At 40.3% G+C, this 23459-nt stretch overlaps 1 protein-coding gene across 3 annotated transcripts in view; it reads right to left on the bottom strand.

The window, feature by feature from the left end:
* slc8a2a (solute carrier family 8 member 2a) overlaps window positions 1-21558 on the bottom strand; it is a 54445-nt gene extending 32887 nt beyond the window's left edge. The window contains exons 1-2 of one of the 3 annotated variants that reach the window (XM_024260635.2): window positions 21027-21558; window positions 20580-20908 (exon numbers count right to left, since the gene is read on the bottom strand). The gene's annotated coding sequence lies outside the window, so the exon portion shown is untranslated. Of the gene's footprint in view, window positions 1-2662; window positions 2813-20579 lie in introns of those variants that run through there. The other 2 variants (XM_036215251.1, XM_036215252.1) reach the window with 2 other exon arrangements.
* Window positions 21559-23459: the final 1901 nt, after the last annotated feature.

A 23459-nucleotide genomic window follows, 5' to 3' on the forward strand; every position in this document is an offset into this window, starting at 1 on the left:
TTGGCCGCTGAAGAAATCGCTGAGACTAATAGCTGAAGCTGATAGCCAGTTAAAATATTAGTTAAACGCCAATCAGCCTAAAAAAGCAGGAAAAAGCCTAAGTTAGCCAAAACACCTAGCATGGTCCTGAAAATGTCAGATAAATTCCAAATTAGCTTAAAAACTGAAAAAATCCAAAATCATCCAAAATAGCTAGCATGCAGCTGGAATATTAAATAAAAAACTTTAGCTAAAAAACTTTAAAACCCCTAAATAAGCTAAAACAGTTTGCATGCAGCTGAAATATTAGCTTAATTAAAAAATAGCCTAAAATAAAAATCTTAATTAATGCCAAAATAGTCCAAAAAGCTAGCAGAACTTTTTTAACTTTCAACTTTGCTACACTTACATATAATTTAAAGTAACGACTAATCGACTTTTAAATTAGTCGTTGAGTATTTTAATAGTCAGTTAGTCAAAGTCAAACTACTTGTCACACACCTAGGTGTGTGAAATTTGTTCTCCGCATTTGACCCATCCCCTGGGGGAGCGGTGAGCTGCAGACACAGCCGCGCTCCTTAGTGCTGAGTGCCAAGCAGGGAGGCATTGGGTCCCATTTTTAAAGTCTTTGGTATGACTCGGCCGGGATTTGAACCCACGACCTTCCAATCTCAGGGCGGACACTCTACCACAAGGCCACTGAGCTGGTTAGTCAACTAATTGTGGCAACTGTCCCAAAGGGATAAATTCATCTGTTATGGCACCACAATAAATAATAATAATAATAATAATAATAACTTAATAATAGTAAGACCTTAAAAGACTTTTATGTCTGCAGTATCACTCCAAAGATGCTGACATATACTGTAGCCATAAGAAACAAACCTGAAGACATAATAATTCTGGTCACATATCCGAAATGCTCTATATCACTGTGCATTTTCTTCATCATCTGATCATTTTCTTCAGAAGGAGAAGCGCATTAAATTCATTCATAAGTAAAAGTAAGTCAATAATAACAATCTTGGTGATTTTTTTCTATGCTATAGTTTGTAAACAAAATAAAGATACTGAAAGGAAATTTTAAACAACCCATTTCATCTGTTGTCAATCTGTTGTCAAACAGTGCCTAAGCTGCTCTGTGGGTTCATATGTCTGTAAATCTGACTGATGACGTCAGTGTCTCATCAGCCGTGAACCTCACCGCACGTCACTGATGCATTAAACACTGATGTCAACTTTTCTTTAATAGAAACAAACGCACACAACCGGTTCAGACCAGGAGTCAAGCTGACTGAGGGCACAAAGCGTCCCATGAGTGCTTCTGGAGGCCCTCCGTCCCTCTTCCACATAAGCACGCCGCATTGTGTGCTGAAACGGATACTTAAGTGCTGCATCTTTGATGCAGGCAGCTCATTATAGAGTTGTGATTCAGAAACGTGGCCCAGAGGGACGGCTGCATCACATTTCACTTTCCAAGGTGTGCTATGGTAACCACGACCTCAGACTGAGGGCCACCTTACACCTGTGAGAGCCAGCAGCTCAACGCCCACAGCGCTCCGTTTGGGACCACACACAGTGATTTGACGGGGGTGACAGGACTGTAGCTTAAAGTCACATTATTTCCAGGAAGTAGTGTTCAGAGCCGGTTTGAAAGAGAAAAGAAAGTTTAGCTGCTTTGAATTAAACCACGTGTCAAAGTCAAGGCCCGGGGGCCGGATCCGGCCCTTTGGGTAATTCTATCTGGCCCTCCAGATCATTTTATTTTATTGTTATTAATGGCCCGATGTTATGTTGGGCTCATTTCTAGCTTGTATAATTCTGAAAAAAATTTATTTTTATGGAGAGTAAAATATTGAAAATTATTTAAGGTTTAATTTGATTTATTCCTCCCTTTTTATTATTCATAATTATGATAAAAATGACAGTTTGAAAATTTTCAAAATTGTCATTCTGCTAGCTTTTTTGGACTATTTTGGCAAATACTACGATTTTTTAGGCTATTTTGGAGTTTAGCTAATATTTCAGCTACATGCTAGCTGTTTTGGCTAATTTTGCCTTTTTTAGGTTTTTTTGAAGTTTAGCTAATCTTTACATGCTAGATGGTTTGGCTAATGTAGGCTTTTTATTATTATTATTTAGGCTGTTTGGCATTTAGCTAATATTTCAGCTATGTGCTAGCTGTTTTGGCTAATGTAGGCATTTTTATTTTTAGGCTGTTTTGGGGTCTAGCTAATATTTCCGCTACATGCTGACTGTTTTGGCTAATTTAGGCTTTTTTAGGTTGTTTTTGAAGGCTATTTTGAAGTTTAGGGTTTTTTTTTCAACTACATGCTAGCTGTTTTGGCTAACCTAAATTTTTCTTTGTAATTTTTTAGGCTAATTTGACATATAAGTGATATTTTAGCTGGCTATTTTAGCTATCAATTTCTGCATCTTCAGCAGCCAAATTCATCTTACAGCATTCACACTAGCAATATCCCAAGTAATGCTACATATCTAGTTCATAATTATGTTAAAAACTTAAAGTTTTAAAGTTTAAAAAATGTAGTTTTAGAGTGTTCAATAAATGTTTATCCTGTTCAGCCTGCAATCTAAGGTTTGATTTGGATTTTTGCCCCTTGTGTGATCAAGTTTGACACCCATTAGAGCTAAAATAGTCCTTATTCATCAGTGTACTCACCTAAATGTTGCAGCTTTTGTTTTCAGGAAAACTCCATGAAAGAACAGGGCAGAAAAATCTCCCCATGTACATTCTCCTCCATGGTTTATGAGAGGAAAGCAAGTTGAGGACATAAAGTTTGTGCTAAAAGCCTCAGAAGGGCCACCTTGAACCAAGAGGAGCCAGAAAGAGTGAAACAGACGGAGGTAGGTGTGTCAACGCCAGAACGCTACAGCAGCTCAAAGAAGGAACTGATTTGAGGATTTCTGCCTGTTAAAAGGAGGACAGCAGACCTTCCTCTTCACTGAATGTTTCTGTTTGATCTGAACAGACTTTAAGCATAAAGAAGGGAGAACAATCAAAAACACTCACTATCTGCCTGTGGGCAGGGGGGGTCCGCTCCTCCTCATGTAAAAGAACATTAAGCTGGGTGACAGCTCCTCTCCTCTTACCGCCTCCGTCACATCCACTGCTAGTCTGCACCACCACTAACTGATTGCTTATCTTACCTCGATGGGGGTGCCAGCACAAAAAAAAAATAAAAATAAATGAGTTAGCAGCTTTAGTTCTTTGCCCTGAAACCAATCTACTGTCTGAGGGAGTAAAGTAGCCTCTCAAAAACAACTTTCCTCAGTTTTCTTCAGCACCGATAAATCCACTTCAGCTGCAAGAGACTCCAGTCAAACCAGTCTGAGCCTGAGTGTCTGCAGACGGCCAACTCGACGCCTCAATCTGCTTCTTTATGGATGATCCATTACTGCCACACATCTACCTCAGAGTTAACATCCGCAGGACAATCCAAACTGTAAGCCTCCAAAAAAAAAAAAATGAGCGGAAACTCTGTGTAATCAGGCGGTTAAGAGTGCTTCAAACATTTGTGGGAATGAATGATCTACCACAAACATCTGAAGGAAAATAAAGAGGAGTATATCAAAGAAACGTCCACAGAAAAAGACAAGAGGAAGCTCCCATCAGCGGGGAAGCACGAGAGTCAGCCTGCACACTGACACAGATCATCTTTCCCGGATCAGAACATTGTGCACGAGGGATTCAGCGGCACGCTGTGTATCAGTTTGCCAGCACACCAAAGCGAGCACGTGTGTGCAGAGAGGCACGGAGCAGCTGCGGCGCAGAGGGAGAGCGGTCAACCTCCTGATCGGAGGGTCGCAGGTTTGGTTCTCGCCTTTACAACACTAAGTACCCTTTAGCAAGACACTGAACCACACATTGGTCCAAATGGTTGAGATTGGTGTCAATGTAAGGAGGCGGAGCCAGCATCAATGCATGAATGAGACACACAGTGAAGCTCTTTAAAGTCCCCCTATGACAATGTTTTTAAATTTAAAAAATGTTCCCAGTGGTGATTTAATTATGAAGTTTTTAACCAAAACCCCACAACCTAAATGTCTTAAAAACCCATTTTTCATGTTGATCTGAAGCCTCTGTTTCCAAAATCTCCTCTGAGGGGGCGTGGCTTTTGGTGCGGAGCAGCCCGGTCCTCACCTGTCTGATTATGATAACTCTAGCGTACATCTTCACCGCTGCTACATAAAAATGACCATCAATCTGGGTAATGTCCAGCCGTATGGTTCTGATCCAGATGTCAGCTGGACGAGGAAGTGAAGATCTTCATGGACAGAACTTCCTCCAAAATCCTGATTCTTTCTCCTTCCAGTTCACCAAAGACTCTTTAGCTAATTCTCCAATGTTTATTGACTGTGATCAATACATTCAATCACTGGTTTCTCAGAGTTCTTGATAAAATAATCAAAGCTAACATCAAAATGCTCTTTCATTGATTTACAATTACTGTTAAGCCTCCCTTCAACTGAGTGGTTTGTTTTCGCGGCGCCTGCGTGGTGTAGACCGCTAGCGTGTCATTGTAGTGCGACAACTAGAAAAGCAACAACAATGGAGGTCATCCAGCAGCTCGACTTTTTACTGCTTCAATTTTTGTACAGAATTTAATGTTGATTGAAAGAATATTGCAGGCGGCTAAAAAGAATACCGCCATAAAGAGGAAAACTGAAACGCTAGCTTAGCGCTATATCGGTGCTTTCTAATGTCGTCATCACGTTCTGCCAATCAACAGGTGGCTACAACGGCTCCGCCCCAACCGTCCCCTTCTGTCTTTCTATGACCTACAGCCGATGGAGGCCCTCAAGAGGTACGGGTCGGAACCATTTAATGCAGGGGTGCCCACTTTCTTGCTCAAAGGGACAAAATCTAAATGGGATCCTGGTCCACAAGCCAAATACTATATTTTTTTGAATGTCATGAAATAAAAGGAGAAAATAAAGAATATAGTTTTATTAATTTATTTTGATTCTGTATTCATTAAGGTAAAGCACATTAGTAATGATAAAAAGGGTGAAGCTTTAAAATAAGATTTCTAGACCAGATTTATTAACACATTAACAAACATTATTAATGTGTTAATAGGGTCTTAGTAAGGCATTTAAAGCCACAATAAGCCAAATAAGGTTTATTAACACATTTAGTAAGATTCATTACAATGTTAAGTTAGACTGTTGTCAACAAAAACCACATTATTAACTGCTTACAAGCTTAACAAATGTATGAACTATGATATTAAGTGTTTTGCAGCACCTCATCTAAAGTGTTACCCAAACTTTCTTCCAATAGAAACGGCAAACAGGGATCCTACTGAGAGACGTGGAGCTGCTCTTTTGACTTTATCCGTTTGTCGTTGTCGCTCCATCTTGGCTAGCTGAAAAATGCCGCTAAAAGCATCGGAAGTGACCGTGAAGGCTTTCGGAAATTTCCAACACCAAAATAAAAGCCCAGAGCTGACGCACTTGGGGGTTATTTCACCCATAGCAGAGAAAAGAAAGTGCTAACAGCGCCACCCGGAGGCTGAAAGTATCATACAGCTGTAGAGTTAGGGTAAGGGGTTTTAACTACACTGCAGCTTCTGCAGCCACGACTCGGCGGGCCAAAAGATAACTTTAGGCGGGCAAAATTGGACCACTTTGGGTACCCATGGTTTAATGGGTCCATTTTACAATGAAAACGTTCAAAATACCAGACCGGACCGCTCAGTGGAAACAAGGCTTACGTGACATGGTGTGTTCATGGTTGTTTGAATGATAAACTTGGAATGACTCACTGGCAAATCAGCCTTTCATACAAACAGAATGTTGAAATTAATGTCAAATTGAATTATTATTATTATCTTTTTAGGTCTGGGCCCAATAAGTTAGACACACTGTAAACAGTGAGACAATTATGTGGAAAACACTGAATAAGGTGTGTCCGTCACCCCAATCCCAATACCTCCACATGCTCAAAATCTGTCAAATAGAACAAAGATTTTCATAATATCCCTAACTTTTTATGAGAAGTTTACACCATTTCCTTCTTTTGGTTTCTCTTCCTCTCTTTAGTTTGTGGAAAGTCTATCTGCGTTTCCAGTGAAGTGAACCGCACTACAGCCCTCAAACTTGAACAAAACTGTTGCACAATATTTGTTAAACTTGCATAATAGGAAAAAAATGTGAGTTTTTGGGTCAAAGAAAGTTTAATCACAGCTCTTTTGTTTACTCGTCTGCCCTCTGACAAACACTCAAACGTCATAAAATGTATTTAATTAGAAATGCAGTTTGTTCCTTAAGGAAACTCAAATTACTGATAATCTCATTATCTTCCATAATTTGCATATTTGATTTTAGTTATAAAAAAGTTTAAAAATTGATGATGAGACACATTTGTTGTCGTGTAAATCCAAAGCAGAGAGGTCCATTTGCACAGACCATTATTAGAACTGGTCCAGCAGTCTGCCTCTATGCCTAGGGAGTCCCACACATCTGCTGAGCACCTGTGTGGCTCCTCCAAACCTGAACTGTTTGGATTCGCAGCAGAAGTGAGTCTTAAGCAGGTGCTGAGCGGCTGGGACATGGCCTGTTCCTGGTTGGACTTGATATGACCCGACAGTCAAGTGTTCTGGGAGCCAGGATCTTCTGGGAAGTCAGGCGGTGTTCTGCCAAAAGTTAAGATGCTCTGCCAACAGAGTGGAGGCTTTGAATAAAAGTCTGAGCTATATTTTTCAGAAGCTTAGATGTCCTGGCCAAGAGGTTTGACATTTTCCCATCATGTGCTGAATTTGCCTCAACAGTGAAAGAGTGACAGAAACAGACACTTTTTATCTACTGTATTTATTTGTGATTAAAAAGGTCCTTTATAAGGTAAACACAGACTCTCTTAGTTAATTTCCACAAAAAATGCAGGTTCTGCTACTTTAGCTGCAGTAGTTCTCCTGAGTGTTCGAAGATGGTGGTTAGTTTAGTTAGAGTTAACTATTCCCACACCAACTACCCAGCTGAAACGGAAACATCACCAGAAGAACCCAACAACCTTTCCCACTGAATGTGCTACAGTTGTGCTCAAATGTTGACATGCGCAGGAGAAAATTATGATTTAATAGAACATGTAAGTTAACATTTATTTTCTAGGGCTGAGTTGAAAAGATCGATTGATTGATTTGGATTGATTTAAACTGAATAGACCAATAATCAATTCTCAAAAGATATAAATCGATTTAGCACATAAAGCTAAAGTCCGCTAACTTGATGCTAACGTTCAATAGAATTTACCATAGGACAGCTAATGCTAATGCTGGTCGACCAAAAAAATACATTCTGACTAAATGAACATCTTTATAAACTCACAGGTATTAATTTTCCAAACTCTTTTAAGGAAATTTTTTTTAAAGTAACTATTTGTGGTCTAAAACTTCATTTTTTTCCCTCATGTCGTCTTCTTCTTGAATAAATTGTACTTCTACGGCACGATCACCACCTAGTGTCCAAACTGAAACACCCTCCAGGAGAAGCAGAACAATGTTTCCAATGTTAATGATCTGAACATTTTAGTTAGAACTTCTCCTTTAGAGAATCCATGTAACACTGGATGATATTAACAATCTCATTATTTCACTGATACGTTTACAGTATGTCAACTGGATCAGATTAATATGAATATATTCATATTAAATAGTAGATTTTTTATGTATTTCTAAACAAATGTTTATAAATTTGTAAACTTAAAACTGAATTGAAGAATTGAAAGAATCAATAAAAAAAAAAAAAAATCTGAATCAAATTGATTCAGAATTTCATGAATCGAATCGTTTCTGGAAATCATAACCGATACCCAGCCCAGTATTCTCCACTCATAGTCAGTGGGTGGATGGAGCCATTTATTGTTAAAAAATTCTGCTGTCCAAAGACATACCGTACATACCGTAAACTTTGTTCTGAAACATTAACACAAGCTGATACAAAAGGGTCTGAATAGTAGCTAAAGGTAACCGTCCTCACCTGTGACTGGTTTATCCTTATCTATGTGTGTCCACCAAAGGTTCTGGAGTTTCTGGACTCCAAACCGACCCTTCATCCTGCACTGATATTTCTAGAACCGAGTCATGGGGAAAGCTAAAGAGATAAAGAGTCTAGAAAAACTAGCACAACTTTTGATGTTTAAAGCACTTCATCCAAAAAGAGCAACAGAAGTTGAAGGACAGTTTTGCGGTTCCACAGGAACATGCCGGCTTTAGATGACTCACATGTTTCAATTCCCATTATTGTTTCCTATCAGGAGAGAGAAGTGCATCATTGCCATCCTAATTTCAGAGGAACCAGCCCAGCTTTGGCAGCATTCCATGAGCTCAAACCACTTTCATCTAATTCAATCTTGTTTTAAACTAAGAAAGTCTGAGACCTCACTGAGAGCTGACTTCTTACAATGAGTCAGTGAGCATTGCTCCTTTCTGACACCAGCCTGCCTGTTTATTTTATATTAACTGAGATGAAGTGACATGAACGTGTCTGGAAGCACTGACATTAAAGTAAAATCCATTCGTCCCTAATTATTATTCATATATTTTCCTCTTTCTGCTGCTGTCACAGGTTTGTGTTTTCCTGAGAGCATCTGCAGCATTACAGGTCTAACATGCTACAGAGGTTGGTAACTCTGAGATCATCGTACAAAGATCCTAAAAATCCAGCATGGAGTTTGTGTCTCTGGAGACTCAATCACAATGATCATGACATCACCGCTGAAAAGTTCTGTTTATGTTCTGCTCACTTCGTAAATCCGGAATACAAGAAGTCAGATTGAGCCTCGAATGAAACAGGCAGGTCTTGAATTTTAAATAAGCTTTAAACTTATTTTTTGACCATTAAAAGCCATTCATTGTAGATTTTAAATATTTTAAATTATTTAATTACAACATGGTTACATTTTGCTATAAATAACATATTTTAATTATCTTACTTTTGCCAGCAGCACATCCAAGTTCCTTTCAAAATAAAATACACCCAGTGTCAAATAAGATCCTCCAGATTTACTTGAATTAAAAATGGATAAAAAAGTCAAAGATGGAATTTTTTATCATTATGGGATGCTTGCATGAATGAATGGACTGTAATTTTACCATCATTTTGCAGTTATCTGCCATGTTAAATACCTAAACATAAATAAAAACTCTTAATTAACTAGAAGACATTAATCTATAAACTACAAACCCATCGTTTATTCAAATTGTGTGCATTTTTTTCTAAAGAAAATGGGCCTCAACAATTTGGAGACCCTGTCCTACGACTGACAGGAACAGATGTGGAATTCAGTCATCAAGAAAACTCACAAAAATATCTGACAAACAGCAGCTAAACACATCCATACCAGAGCAGCAGCAGACGATGGAGTTACACACAAATCAAGGCAGTTAGAGCGTCTCGGTGCTCCATTGTCTCTTCTTGCAGTTCAAGCAAAGAAAGGAAAGAGATCTGAGCCTTTAATAAGTAACACTGAGCTTTGGCCCGCCGCTGAGAGTCTGCCAGTGAAGCCGGTGAATCAGTGTGTAAGATAATCCCTGTGGCTGAACACACACAGAACAAACACACACAGGGAAACACAGACAAACGAACATACACACACACAGGCAAAAACACACAAACAAACATACACACACAGAACAAACACACAAACAAACATACACACACAGACAAAAACACACAAACAAACATACACACACAGGCAAACACACCCCTACACACAGACAAAAACTAACAGAAAACACACACAGGCAAAAAAACACAGACAAATACACAAACACCTACTCACACAAGTAAAAACATACACAGGCAAAAACACAAACAAATATACACACATAGGCAAAAACACAAATACATACAGGCAAAAATACACAGACAAACACATGTAAAAACACAGACAAAAAGAAAAAACACATTTCCGCATGCTCAAACACATGAACACACAATTACATGCACAAACGTACATGTGAACACATGGGCACAAAAACACACACTCACACACACAGACTGAGCCTTGGTTTGGACTGAAAGTACACTGAAAAAAAATCTAATAAGATTTACTTAAGAAAATCCTCGTAACAATTTGCACTAACAATTATTGATTAAATTTGACTGCATTTATGAATATAAACTTAACTTCTTTACTAGAAAATTCTATGTATTTGCATAATATTTGAATTATTATGTAAATATTCTGAGGAATAATTAAGTATATATTACTGATGCAAAAAGTTAGTTTTTTCACTGAAAAAACTAACTTTTTGCATCAGTAATATATACTTAATTATTCCTCATAATATTTACATAATAATTCAAATATTATGCAAATACATAGAATTTTCTAGTAAAGAAGTTAAGTTTATATTCATAAATGCAGTAAAATGTAATCAATATTTGTTAGTGCAAATTGTTACGAGGATTTTCTTAAGTAAATCTTATTAGTTTTTTTTTCAGTGTATCTTTCAGGTGTTGAGTGATGCTTTCTCAGATTCTGTTCATCTCACATCATCATTTCTGTTAACAATGGAGCTGAAAATGCAGCCAAACTGCAAAAAGACCAACTTCCATGAAGATGCTGCTTTTGAGAAGCTCTTGTAGTATTTTTCTGATGATGGAAGAGATGTATAAAGAATACTAAGATTAAAACTGTTTCTGAGTATTTCTTTATTTAAGCTGTTGTGAATCAGGAGCAGATGTAAAAATGTTGTTGGGAAAAACTTCTAGCAGCGATGTAGCTGCTACAATCTCGCTCTGCTTCAGTCTGATACATCCGCTTGAAGACAAATAGATACACGAACGCCTTTGTTTTCCTGGTCTGAGCTGGAATCTGGATCTAAATTGTGTGGCTGGATAGCTCAGATATTGATCATCATTTTTGATGCAGCATTAAAGTTAGGTTGGTGTTGTGAGGGGCTGCATGCTAGTGGGACAGCATGTAAAGACAGAGGGTAGATGGGAAGTCAAAGCAGCCTTACTCGGTGCCAACAGTCCCTCCCACAACTCAGAGGTGAATTTCTGATGAACTCCTGCTTATCTGCCGAAACTATGTCCTATCTCAAAACAGCATAATGATAATTAAAAGAACACTGGGAATGCTATGAGATCAAAAGACAACAGCTTTCAACAGTCTTAAAACACACATCATGCTTAAGCCAGTAGTCACCTTTTCAATCCCCTCTTCCTCAATCTCTCTGAGGTCATGCACAGCAGGTGTGGAACTGTTCAGGGTCAGCAGGTTAAGTTTCCATTGCAAAACATTTTCCAGAAACTTCTGCAAATGTTTGAATGACTTCCAAACTGTTGTGTTAATCACTGAATATGGAGTAAAAGCGGCAAAGTCAAACATCTACAAGAGAGAGTGAGTCACAATCTTTTACAACTTATCAACTGAGCATGAAAACTTACAGCCCGAGCTCAGAGTCCCGTTGGGTTCTGAAAGGTTCCCGAATGTGTCATCCCTCAGTTCTGTCCATACTCACCGGGTCAGAACTAAAAGTCCTGGTCAACTAGAAAACCAGCTGCCATGTTCAGGTCTTCAGAGAAATTATCTTCTGTAAAGAATAGTGCTGCAGCAAACGACTATATTAATACTTTTAATATAGTCATATTAAAAAATATTAATATTAATTATATATTTAAAAATATATTTTTTCCGATTAGTCGACCAATTGGGTCATGCGCAAAGTGGATGTAAAGCACACATCTTAACCATCATTAGCTTTAAACTAACTAAAAACTAGATATATAGCAAAACGCTGAAGCTAATCGCTGAAAAAGGGTGAAGCTCAATGCCAGCTAAAATGCTTGTGAAATGCCAAATTAGCCTAAAAGAACTGAAAAAAAAATCCAAAGTTAGCCAAAGCAGCTAGCATGCTGCTGAAAAATCAGCTAAACTCCAAAATAACCTAAGAAAAAAAAAGAGTAAATTAGACAAAATAGCTAGCACACAGCAGAAATATAAGCTACAATCCAAAATAACTTAAAAAATGAAAAAAATTCTAAATTAGCCAAAGCAGCTAGCATGCAGCTGAAATGTTAGCTGAACTCCAAAATAGCCCAAAAAAATGAAAAAAAAAAATCTAAATTAGCAGATATAGCTACCATGTAGCTGAGATATTAGCTAAACGCCCAAATTAGCCTAAAAAAACCCTAATAAATGTCAAAATAGTCCATAAAGCTAGCAGAATAACATAGTATAGTTAAACTTTACTACACTCCAACTCCATATAATATAAAGTAACGACTAAACGACTATTAAATTAGTCGTCGACTATTTTAATAGTCGATTAGTCGTTGATTAGTCGACTAATCGTGGCAGCCCCAGTAAACAAACAGTAAAACCATTTTATGTCCTAACAATTTGGCTAGAAAACCAAATGCCCTTCTTGAAGCCCGAAGCTGGAAGTTCAGGTGTACTCACACAAACTTTTTTCAGAAGAGTAGTGATGCTTTTGAGCATACACACATCACAACTGAAGGTTTCTTTTTTAGTTTAAGAACAAATAATGGGGTTTAGTATTATGAAACATTTAGCACTTAAAAAAAAATTGTAACCCTTGTGCTATCCTAGGCATGTTTACAGTAAAAGTGGGGTCATGTGGACCCCAAAAAACAGGACGCTTAACTTTTTTTTCAAAAACTTTTTATCTTCACTGATGTCCATGGCAGACATAAAATCCTGTACTCCTTTGTCATGGGAGGAATCACACATTAATAAAAGGGTGGGGTCATCTGGACCCCATAAAAGAGAAAAATTACACATTATTTTTATTCATGCCTAAAATGAGGACCATCATACAGAAAGGTCTCTTCTTTGTCTTTCAACTTCTCCCTTTAACTCTTGTGCTATCCTTGGTATGTTGACGTTGGGAGTGGGGTCATTTGGACCCCACAAGACAGCACTGATTTTTTTTTCCTATGATTTTAGATTTTCACTGGTGTCTGTGGCAGACATGAAATCCTGTCCACTTGCATCCACATTTGTCATGCGATGGATAACGTGTCAATGTCAGGCTTGGGTCATCTGGACCCCATGAGATAGCACAAGGTTTAAGGCTGCAACTGTGAATCACCCTTTTGATCCTCCTCATTCACACCAACCACCCTCGTGTCCTCCTATTGGCTAAAAACCGGCCAATCAGATGCCTCAATAGAAGCATGTGGTCACCCCAGGCCCCCACATCAAACATTTGACAGATTCTCCTGAACCCACTTTTCATGGAAAGGGTGTGGCTTTCCAACAAACTCACTCCTGATTAGCGAGAGCGGTTGCCATAGAGATGATGACTCAGACCGACTCAGACCAATCACTGCTTTCTAACGTTGTCTGGTCCCAAAAAGGCGAAGGCCATACCACAGAAAAAAGCTGACTGAATTGACTCCATTTTGTTGGAACCAGAGGTAAGGCATTTGGGTGTTATCACATTTGTCTATTTCTATACATGTCAATGTGTCCTCCTTTTCTACACCCATAAACCTCCTGTAGTGACGACAAACACCAAGGACCCAAATACACTAAGGTACGTTTCCAGAAGATGCTTTGTGAGAAACCAACACTCCAACACCAGTGACACTGTGAGAGCTCCAAAAATACCTGTGACATTATTTACCAAATGAAAACACCTGCAGCTGAATCAGAAGTACTGCAAAACACCAACACAAAAGTTCCCAAGACACTTTTTTGGTCTTCTTGTAGAACAGGGGTAGGCAACTCCAGGCCTTGAGGGCCACATTCCTGCATGTTTTCCAACATACCCAACTTTGGCATGTTCTAATTGGCTGGACACACCTGAACCAGGTAATCAGTCATGAGTAGGCACTGTGGCCCTCAAGGCCTGGAGTTGCCTATCTCTGCTCTAGAAGCTCTCTCTTGGTGTCTCCAAACTCAGCATCATCACTGTCCCTCCTCTCAATGTGTCCAAACCATCTCCATTTGGTTCCCTCCATCCATCTCCAAAACATCTACCATGTTCTTCTGATGGATTCATTCCTGATTCTATCTACACTGGTCACTCCCAAAGAGAACCTCCACCTCTGATACCTCCAGCTCTGCTTCCTGTCTCTACATAAGAGTCTCTTCTGCACATTTCCTTCCATTCTTGATGACACTCTTTGGTCACACATTCCACCTGAAACCTTCCTCCACCCATTCCAACCTGCTTGCAGACGCCTCTATAATTCTTTCCTTCACTCTCTGTTGCTCTGGACTATTGACCCTCAGGCCATAAGTCTTGGGTCTTAGGGTGTCTGCAACTGCTCCCTGTAACCTCAACATTCCACTTCAGTTCCTCTCTTTTACATACTGACACTCTGTCTTGCTGCATCTGGCCTTCATTTATTTCTTTCCAGGGCAAACCTCCACCTCTCTAGATATCACTCCACCTGCTCCCTGCTCCCACTACAGACCACAGTGTCATCTGCGAACATTATGATCCACAGAGGTTCCGGTTTAACCTCATTTGCGGATCCCTAGTCCCACCTCCACGTTTAACTCATCTGTCACACCAACAGTACATCTCACCACTGTCCACCACTGCTCCACACTTGTTTGTCCGAACCACAGGTCCTCTATTAGGATCCTGTCATAGACTTTCTCTAGATCTACAAAGACAATGCCGATCTTCTTGACCTTCTCTGTTCTTCTCCTGAAGGATCCTCAAAGCAAATATTGCATCTGTGGTTCTCTTTCTCTGCATGAAACCACACTGTTGATCATACTTGTTCACCTCTGACCCCAGTCTAGCTTCCTCTACTCTCTCATAACTTCACTGTAACGCATCAGCTTTATTGCTCTGTAGTCTCCACAGAAAATTGTATTTATTTACACTATTCCATCAAAAAAAAAAAAAACTTTCACAGAATATAGATTCAGGGCTCGTTGTTTAACTGATTTCTAATTGGGGTTCCAGCTGAAAAAAAATCAATTAAAACAGGATTTTATAAAGTTCCAAAACTGTGGAAAAATCTCTCCAAATTCAGCAGGGCATAAATGTTTTAAACTGAGTTTCACCAAGTAATTACCTACTAAACTCAAAGCACCTGTACAGGTTTGGCCTCCGTTTGGTTCAATATGGAGTAGACTTCAGACTTCTATTCAGAAGACTGTCATTGATCCCCTCCACAGTCTGGGTAAGAAACTGAAGTTCATAGCTAAGGAGACTGCTGATCACAGTGTCCAGCTGTGTCTGGAACGAACAGTTAGCCATGATGTTCACACAGGACAACCAGGGATACACTTCTTCTTTGTCTCTTTCTTCTGTTTATTAGCACATATCAGCCACATACAGTTGGAAGAGGTTTGGTGCAAAATATCAATTAGGTGCAAATCTGGTGAATCTCGCTCCAGGTTTGTTTCTTTCACAGCTTTATTCTGGTATATGAAATGCCGAGCACAAACCCCAATTACTAATTTCTCCTTCGTGGTCGATTTTCAAACGATTGGTATGTCCGTGAATTAAAAGGAACGCCATCCGATCACTACCACATCTGAGCCCCTGATTGGTCAAAGTTCGACCTGGTTTTACTTTCAACAGGTGCATTGAGGGCAGTGGTAAGTGCTCGTGTCTCACAGCAAGAAGGCCCCAAGTTCAAGTTCTGGCTGGGAAACCAAATCACCAATGGAGGACCTTTCAGTGGGGTAGTTTTTTCCGGGGACTCCGGCTTCCTCCCACAGTCCAGAAACATAATTCATCAGTTAATTGGTGACTCTAAATTGCCCCTAGGTGTGAATGTGAGTGTGTATGGGTGCATGATTGTGACCCTGCGACAGACTGGCGACCTGCCTAGAGTGAACCCTGCCTTCGCCCAGAAGTGGCTGGGTTAGGCTCCGGCACCCCCGTGACCCTGAAAGGGACAAAGCGGTTTAGAAAGTGGATGGATGGACAGGTGTGCAATGTCTACACGTTTTGTAGAGTCCAAAAACAGTCTCTAAAATATCAATAGCTCTGTTTTAATTGGAGAACTTTGAACCTGGAAGCCTGAAATGTGCATTTACGTGTGTTTTTAGAGACTTTTCATTAGAAGTGGCAACTTGAACGCACGTTGCAGAGGGCGGTGTGAGTTTAGTTTCAGAGTTAGCAACTCTTGGAAAAACCCCAAGTGGTGTCTAACTGGAAAGGAATCAGTTTCTTAGTGGATTGTTCTCATGGTCTTGGTAAAGGGGTCGAATAGTTCTCTGCTGTGGACAATGAATCTCATCCTCCCAGAGCCCCTCTAGACATCCAGAGAAACAAAAAACTACCAAAACATCTAGACCTGATGTGCTCCCAAGTTACTTCAGAGATTCTGGAAAAGTTTAAAGAGCTGGAAAAACCTTTGATCAACTTAAAGTAGGGATCGGCAACTCCAGGCCTCGAGGGCCGCATTTCTTCTTGCTTTCCAACATATCCTGCTCTGCTAATTGGCTGGACACACCTGAACCAGATAATCAGTCTTAAGTAGGGCTTGAATATCTGGAAATCATGCAGACATAGCGGCCCTTGAGGCCTGGAGTTGCCCATTCTTGACTTAAACAAAACTGAAACTTTTGCCATTTTTAGTGAATCCAAACCCCAGAGACAGCTCAGATTTCTTCTCATTATTATCTAAGCAGTTCCCTAACTTATTTGTAGTGATAAGGTTTGGTCAATGCTTCCCAACATTTTAATAGTCCTACTAGATCCAAACTAAGAATATTGGTGATGCTTTGTCTTCGGATAGTCTCATGATGAAACTATGATATGATCTGGAACCACTTCCACTCTATCAATCTGGTTTTGATTTTTACACTTTTGGGGAAACCAAGCAAGCCTTTCTCATCTCAGTTTTCTTCTCCTCCGCTGTAGATAAAAACCTGACCTGTCCAGCAACATCATTACACAAAACTGCAAACAGAGAGAAAGGGAAGGTGGACACAGGTGAGCTGCATGGGGCCAGAGCTGAGCCGGAGACAGGCAGTGACAGCCAGCAGCTCCTGAGGTTTCCATTACCTGAGGAACTTTGCTCAGCCACTGGCGGCTGTCACCTTAGAAGCAACTTCAATATGAACCCAGACAGAGACACCCGTTATGCAATATTCAAGGCACCGTTAGAAACTTCAGCAACAGTCAGAATGCGCAAACTGTGCTGAGTGACGTAAAAATATCATATTTCCAGACACTCGCTGATACAGATTCACTCCGGTGACTTCAGAGAGAAATTTTCAGGACTCAGTCTGGGGAAATTCTACAAATATGTGTAAGGTTTATGAATTCGGTTACATCCAAATCCAAAGACTAACCTAAATTTCAGGAATGGAAAGTTGACAAACCATTAACCAATATTTGTGTGTGAAGCATCCCTGTTGCCATGACAGCTTCAATTTAGGACAATCTAGTTCAGACCAACAAAATGTGCAGAGGCAGCCGGTGGGCCAGAACAAACAATGGACCAAAACAAAACCGACCCCCCCACCACCACCACCACCACCCCTTTCCCCACACGCAGTCCCAGAAAGACTAAATACAATACATTACAGTGCAGTGCACTGCTGTAACCCAAAGCTTTACAGCTGAACTGCTAATTTATTAATGGTTACCCAAGCTAAAACAAGCTGAAATTAAACATCAGTGACGGAGAGCTGTTGCACAAAGCAACGTCCAGCTCTTCTGTCGCAGTCTGCAAAAATTCAGAGGACACACAGGAGAAACCTCTGCTTGCACTAGACAAACCTCCCATGAACAATATGTTCAATTTATTTATGAAAAATGAAGCCAAATAAAGGTCCATCATAAATGGACACTTGTGTTTGAAGAACACTGCAGTTTGTTTTCATGCACTTAGAATGTAGGTAATGGGAGGCAAACTTTTCTTTGAAAAGAAGAATTTAAAAAAGAAGGCAATCAATAACAAATCCAATGAAATCAAATTGTGATCATGAGAGTCTGATCTGAATTGGTTCAAAATCCTTCAAGTGAACAAACATCCAACATCTATCTGTAGACATCTCCAGAGTACTGACTGTACTACATCTTCCAGCAACCCCAGCGCAGAGTTCCTGGATGCTGCTCAGATTTAATGAGCCACAGGACACTTAAGCACTGCAGTCTCACTCAGTGCAAAGTATTGTTTGTGCCACCCTGCTTGCATTACTGAGCGTTTCTACCTGGACCTGGGACCCGTTTCAAGAAGCAGGTTTAACAAATTCAAAGTTCAAACCTGAGCTCAGAGTTCACTGAACCGTTGTTCACAAACTCTGAGTTTTTGGACTCAGAACAGCTGAAAAGTGTTCAGTCAACTCTGAGTTGTTGGACTCAGAGTCAGGTGCGAACATCGCAGCCATAAAAAGCCCTGATTAATGGAGCAAAGACATTATGATTTACCATGGCAACAGGAACAAACATCATTAGGGCTTCATACTTCACTACGACAGAAATTGATGTGCTCCTACAAGCATATGCCGACCACGAGCACACATTTTCCACAAAGAGATCAGAACAGCTGCAGCGGCAAAACAGAGAGAGAAAATAGTTGCCAGAGTTAATGCGTACGTCTACATTTGAATCCTTTCAATTCAGGATAAGAACTAAATAATGTCAGGAATGTAATTCTATCACTTGTTAAGTAAGGAATGGTTTTTAATCTATCGATAATTTAATAAATGACCCCCCCCAAACACACACACACAAATATCGCAAAAAAGAAACACTGTAGCTGCCTGGAATTTGTTAAAATAGGTATTTATTTATTTTTTAATTCTCAAGAATTAAATAATAATCACTGAATTTTTTCAGCATAATTAAACATGTTCATGAGCGGGACGTGAACCCTCAACCTCTGCTTTGGAAGGTCACAAACTCAGAGTTTCAACAAAACCTGCTTCTTGAAACAGGCCCCAGATCTTCTGTTTTTGACCATGTCCTATCTCTTATTGCCTGCCGCCTGCCCTGACCCTCGCCTGAACTCTGGCATCTCTAGTCTCTTCTTGAATGACCCCATGCTCATGATTGACCTCTGCCTGTCTGACCATTTGTGGACTTCTATCTGTGCTTAGTTCCTGTCTGAACTAATAAACCTGCTGCACGTGGAACCAGCTGTCTGGCCGTTTATAACACTCTCTTTAGGTTTCTACTGCAATAACGTTCTCTTCAATAAATGACAGCAGTCTGTGAAGATCCCTCTTCCTCCAGGTCGATATTCTCAAGTTCTGTTTGCCTGATTCTTAACTAGAAACGCAAACAGGGAGCAAAGTGTGAACCTTTGACATGAATATGTTACCAGGACTTCTCACAATCACAGTTATCATATCAGAAGTGTTGGAGTGTAAATAAAAACAAGCTCTTTCCTAAGTTAAGCACAAAGAAGAAAGGGAGGCGAGGTGGTCTTACTGACCAACCAAAAAGAAAGTGTGAGAGAAATAAGAGGTACAGGACGTCCCATTGTTCTGCAGCACTCATATGAGTGTCTGCACACAAAGCTGCAGCATTGGTTTACCCGAGCTGTCACCCACTGTGTGTATGTGAGGTGGGGGGGTCAGCGTCAGGGCTGTTAAAGAGGACAACTTCATTAAGCTCCCTGAGCACAGGAACACACACGTTCTCTATCTGATAACACCAGATAACACCAGCAGTTACTCGCGGCGGTTCTGAGGTCGATCCTTCTGCAGCTGCCCAAAACTCACCTGGGGGTGCACTTTTGCTGACCCAACGGACAGTAAACTCCTCAGGACATGAAAACACGCAGACACAAAACGAGGAAGAAAGATGTCAGGACAACCGCAGAAACTCTGCTTCCCTAACAGAATGATTAAGGAACGATGGAGAAACTGGAAGACCAACGTTCTTTGATCCAGCATCTGCCTTCAAAATAAAGTGTAAAGGAATTAACAGCTGATTGTTATTGTATGAAACTTAAAAATCTGTTTTAATGAGTTCTTACGTCCACTCCTCACGACTGAACAGAAACCAAGATGAAAGGAGCTGAAGACAAGAACGTGGTTGGGTCTGAAAAATGCCTTCAGGAATATAATCAGCCTAATGATAGAAAAAGGCCTCAGTGGGAGGGGGGGCAGCAGTCAGCACCTCTTGTCTTTTCCGTCAGCAGCTGGGAGGGGGGGAACTAAATGAAATCTGTTAATCTGTCAAGTGTAAAACGAGCTGGGGGGTGAGAACACCTTTACCTCACCCTACAGAAGGAAAGAGCCGACAGACAGAGAGACAGGTAGACAGGTAGACTGGGCTAGCAAACAGACAGACAGAGAGGTTAGCAGATAGACAGGTACAAAGACAGACGGACAGAGAGGCTAGCAGACAGACAGACGGGCTACCAGACAGACAGGTAGAAAGACAGACAGACTGGCTAGCAGATAGACAGGTAGGTGGGCTAGCATACAAACTGGCAGGTAGACAGACAGACAGACAGACAGGTAGACTGGCAAGCAAACAGACAGACAAGCAGACTGACAGACAGACTGTCTGGCAGACAGACAGCCAGCAGACGGTGTCTGCAGCTTTGAATTCTCACATTTCAGCAGCACTGAAGTTTTCTAACTTTTCTAATAGGTCAGAAATCTTCCCGCCTCGCAGCCCCTTCCCCCAGACCGCGAATCCGCCGGGAGTTGACAGACTCACCGCCGCAGCTTCCAGCTCAGCGCCGGTCACTGCTCGGTCACTGCTCGGTGACCGCTCTGTTCCAGCCGGACCCTAACGGCCCCGGGGGCGCAGAGTGTCGGCCCCGCTCCTCCTCCTCTCTCCTTCAGCTCCTCCGGGCTCCGCTGAAAGCTGCCATCGAGTCTGAGGCTGTGCGGAGAGTCGGCTGGAGAAAACGCCCCCGCCCGGAGTCACGGCGGAACTCCCGTTAGTTCACGGTCCCGTTAAATTCGCGGTGCTGCGTTCACGGTCCCGCTGCTCTGCAGGAGTTACGTGAACGCAGATCCAGAGGCCGTTCCAGACCATAAATCCTGCAAACAGAAAGAAGAGCAGGATGTCCAGAATGACGGAAAAGAATCGGAACATGAACGCACCACGCAGTAAAGCCTCAGTCAGTGTGAACGCAGACATACGCAAACTCCGACATACCGCACGCAGGAATCATGATGCTGCTGACCTCTATCTCATCATTTGTTCATTATGAACACCAGAATTCTTTCCAGACGTCATTCTGCTGCAGGATGAGCATCTTCCTTCAGTCACAAAAATCCCTTTATGAAACAGATGAAAAAAACACTTTTATCAGGATGAAGCTGCAGCCAGCAACGTTAGAAATACCCAACATGCATTTCTCCAACAACCAAACAAAAAAATCATAATAAAAGAGTTGCTTTGAATGCGACTCTTTCTTATGATCAGATCAAAATTCCGTTTGATTGTCCACTTAAAATTTCGACTTTCATAAAGTTTTTTTTTGTTGACTCTTTTTAAACAGCCTTTCATTTACTGCGGTGAAGTTGGTTTTAGGTTGGATATTCGACAGATATCCGCTCTGTTCATATTTAGGGACCGTCAACAAATGACAAAATCCTTCTTCAATAGCTATCAAATTATTAGACCAAATCAAACCAAAACCGTTTATAACAAGGGTAACCCATTAAAATTTCAATAACATTCATAAAATTAGCCTTCATACAAAGGTCCACTCAGTATTTTTTTATGTTCATTTTAGTAATATTTACTTTTGCATTCACCTTAAGACACTATTACAATAGCAAACAGGGACAACTTCAGGCATTATAGCAAACTGAAATATTTTTCAATAATAATATTAATAATAAACAATTTTTTTTCATCCTAAAATAATGCAGTTTCAAGCTTTTGCCATTTTTTGGATCAGTAAAAAGTAAAATAAAGAAAAAAAAAGAGCAAATACAACAAGATAAAAGCTATACACATTTTTGGAAACGCTTCAAATCATATATTCAATAAGAATATAAAGTACTTCCCATTCACAATATATATATATCCAACATCAAAACATTTGGCCATTGAGGCGTATTCATTAAAACAAAGCATCTTTAAACTTTGAACAAAAACAAAATGCTAAAACATGTAGTTTCTGGTTAGATGTACATGTCTTTAGACCAAATCTACAAAAACTGAGAGAAGAATGCTTAAAAATAGTGTTGAAAATCCCAAGTCTATCTGGAGTTCCCTTAAAATACAAATGTTCTCATCCCACCCCCCTAATATCCAAATTAATTCATAAATAAAACAGTTAAAATTGTTTTTTTGTATAATTTTTTTTTTTTATTATCAAAACAAACTATTGCAACATGTAATTATTTAAAATAATAATTGTTATCTGTAAAAGGTGGCACTGCTGTGCCCGCTTTTCCTGGTCATTTTTGGTCTCTTTGGCTTGCCAAAGTTGCCATACAATCATCTCCTGACGGCACCAGCGAGTACGTTACAGAGCGGCTTTCTCCTGTGCAGGACAGCTGCTAGTCCTCATTGGCAGATTCTTTGAATCCAGAAGTGGAAACATGTACCGATGCTTTTATTCAGCACTTCAAATTAAATAAACCTGATATTTATTGATCCGCGTCATTCATTATTAAGCTAAGAAACGTTTTTGACGGAAGCTCCTCCCACACGCAACAGGAGCTTCAGGTCGTGCTCTCTTATGGGGTCCAGATGACCCCACCCTTACGTGACAAAGGTGGACAAGACTTCATGTCTGTCATTGGACACCAGTAAAGATCCACAATCATTGAAAAAAAGAGTTTAGCGCGCTGTCTTGTGGGGTCCAGATGACCCACTTTAAATGTAAACAAACCTAGGAGAGCGGAAGGGTTACGATAAACATGAAACCAGCTACGTACTTTAGCGCTTATCAAAACAAAGAGGATTTGCATAAATTTAATACGAATTACATGTGACTTGAACGGACAGTTGATTTAAATTACGCTAGCCTGAGATATGTGCGTGCGGGGGGGTGGGCGTTGGGATGGTCCGTTGTACACACACGTGCCGAACCGTTCTGATCTGCACGATCCATTACACCCCTTAGTTTTGACATAAACTCGTAATAACCCGGACACTCAGCTATATTTTTCATGTATTCAAAGTCAGCGCAGAATCAAGTTAAAGTTGTTAGTTTGAATGTTTCCTTGGCCACATGTTTCACTCCTCCCGTAACCTGCTGCTCGCGTCCCCCGAAATGTATCATGCAGTGCATAGATTATGACTACTCTCATAATCACTGTTTTAGTTTTTGTGCCGCGCTATTTGTGCAAGTTATAGTCTACACACGTCTGCCCGCTGATTTCTTTATCTAATTATTTTTTCTTGCTGAGCGCAATTTTTTTCCCCTTAGCCAGGGATACCAGAGAGAAAAGTCTGCTGGTCCGGATGTGGACCGCGGTCCGCCATTTGGTGATACCTGGTTTATAATAATAAAACTGACTAAGAACCATCTAGAACAGCAGTTACTTTAGCTTTTTTATGTTATTTTGTAATTTTAGTGAAATTTTCTAGTATAAATTTTTAATTTTTTTCTCAAAAGCTTTTAGATTC

The sequence above is a fragment of the Oryzias melastigma genome, linkage group LG14, assembly GCF_002922805.2.
Source record: "Oryzias melastigma strain HK-1 linkage group LG14, ASM292280v2, whole genome shotgun sequence".
In the NCBI taxonomy this organism is placed as follows: Eukaryota; Metazoa; Chordata; class Actinopteri; order Beloniformes; family Adrianichthyidae; genus Oryzias; species Oryzias melastigma.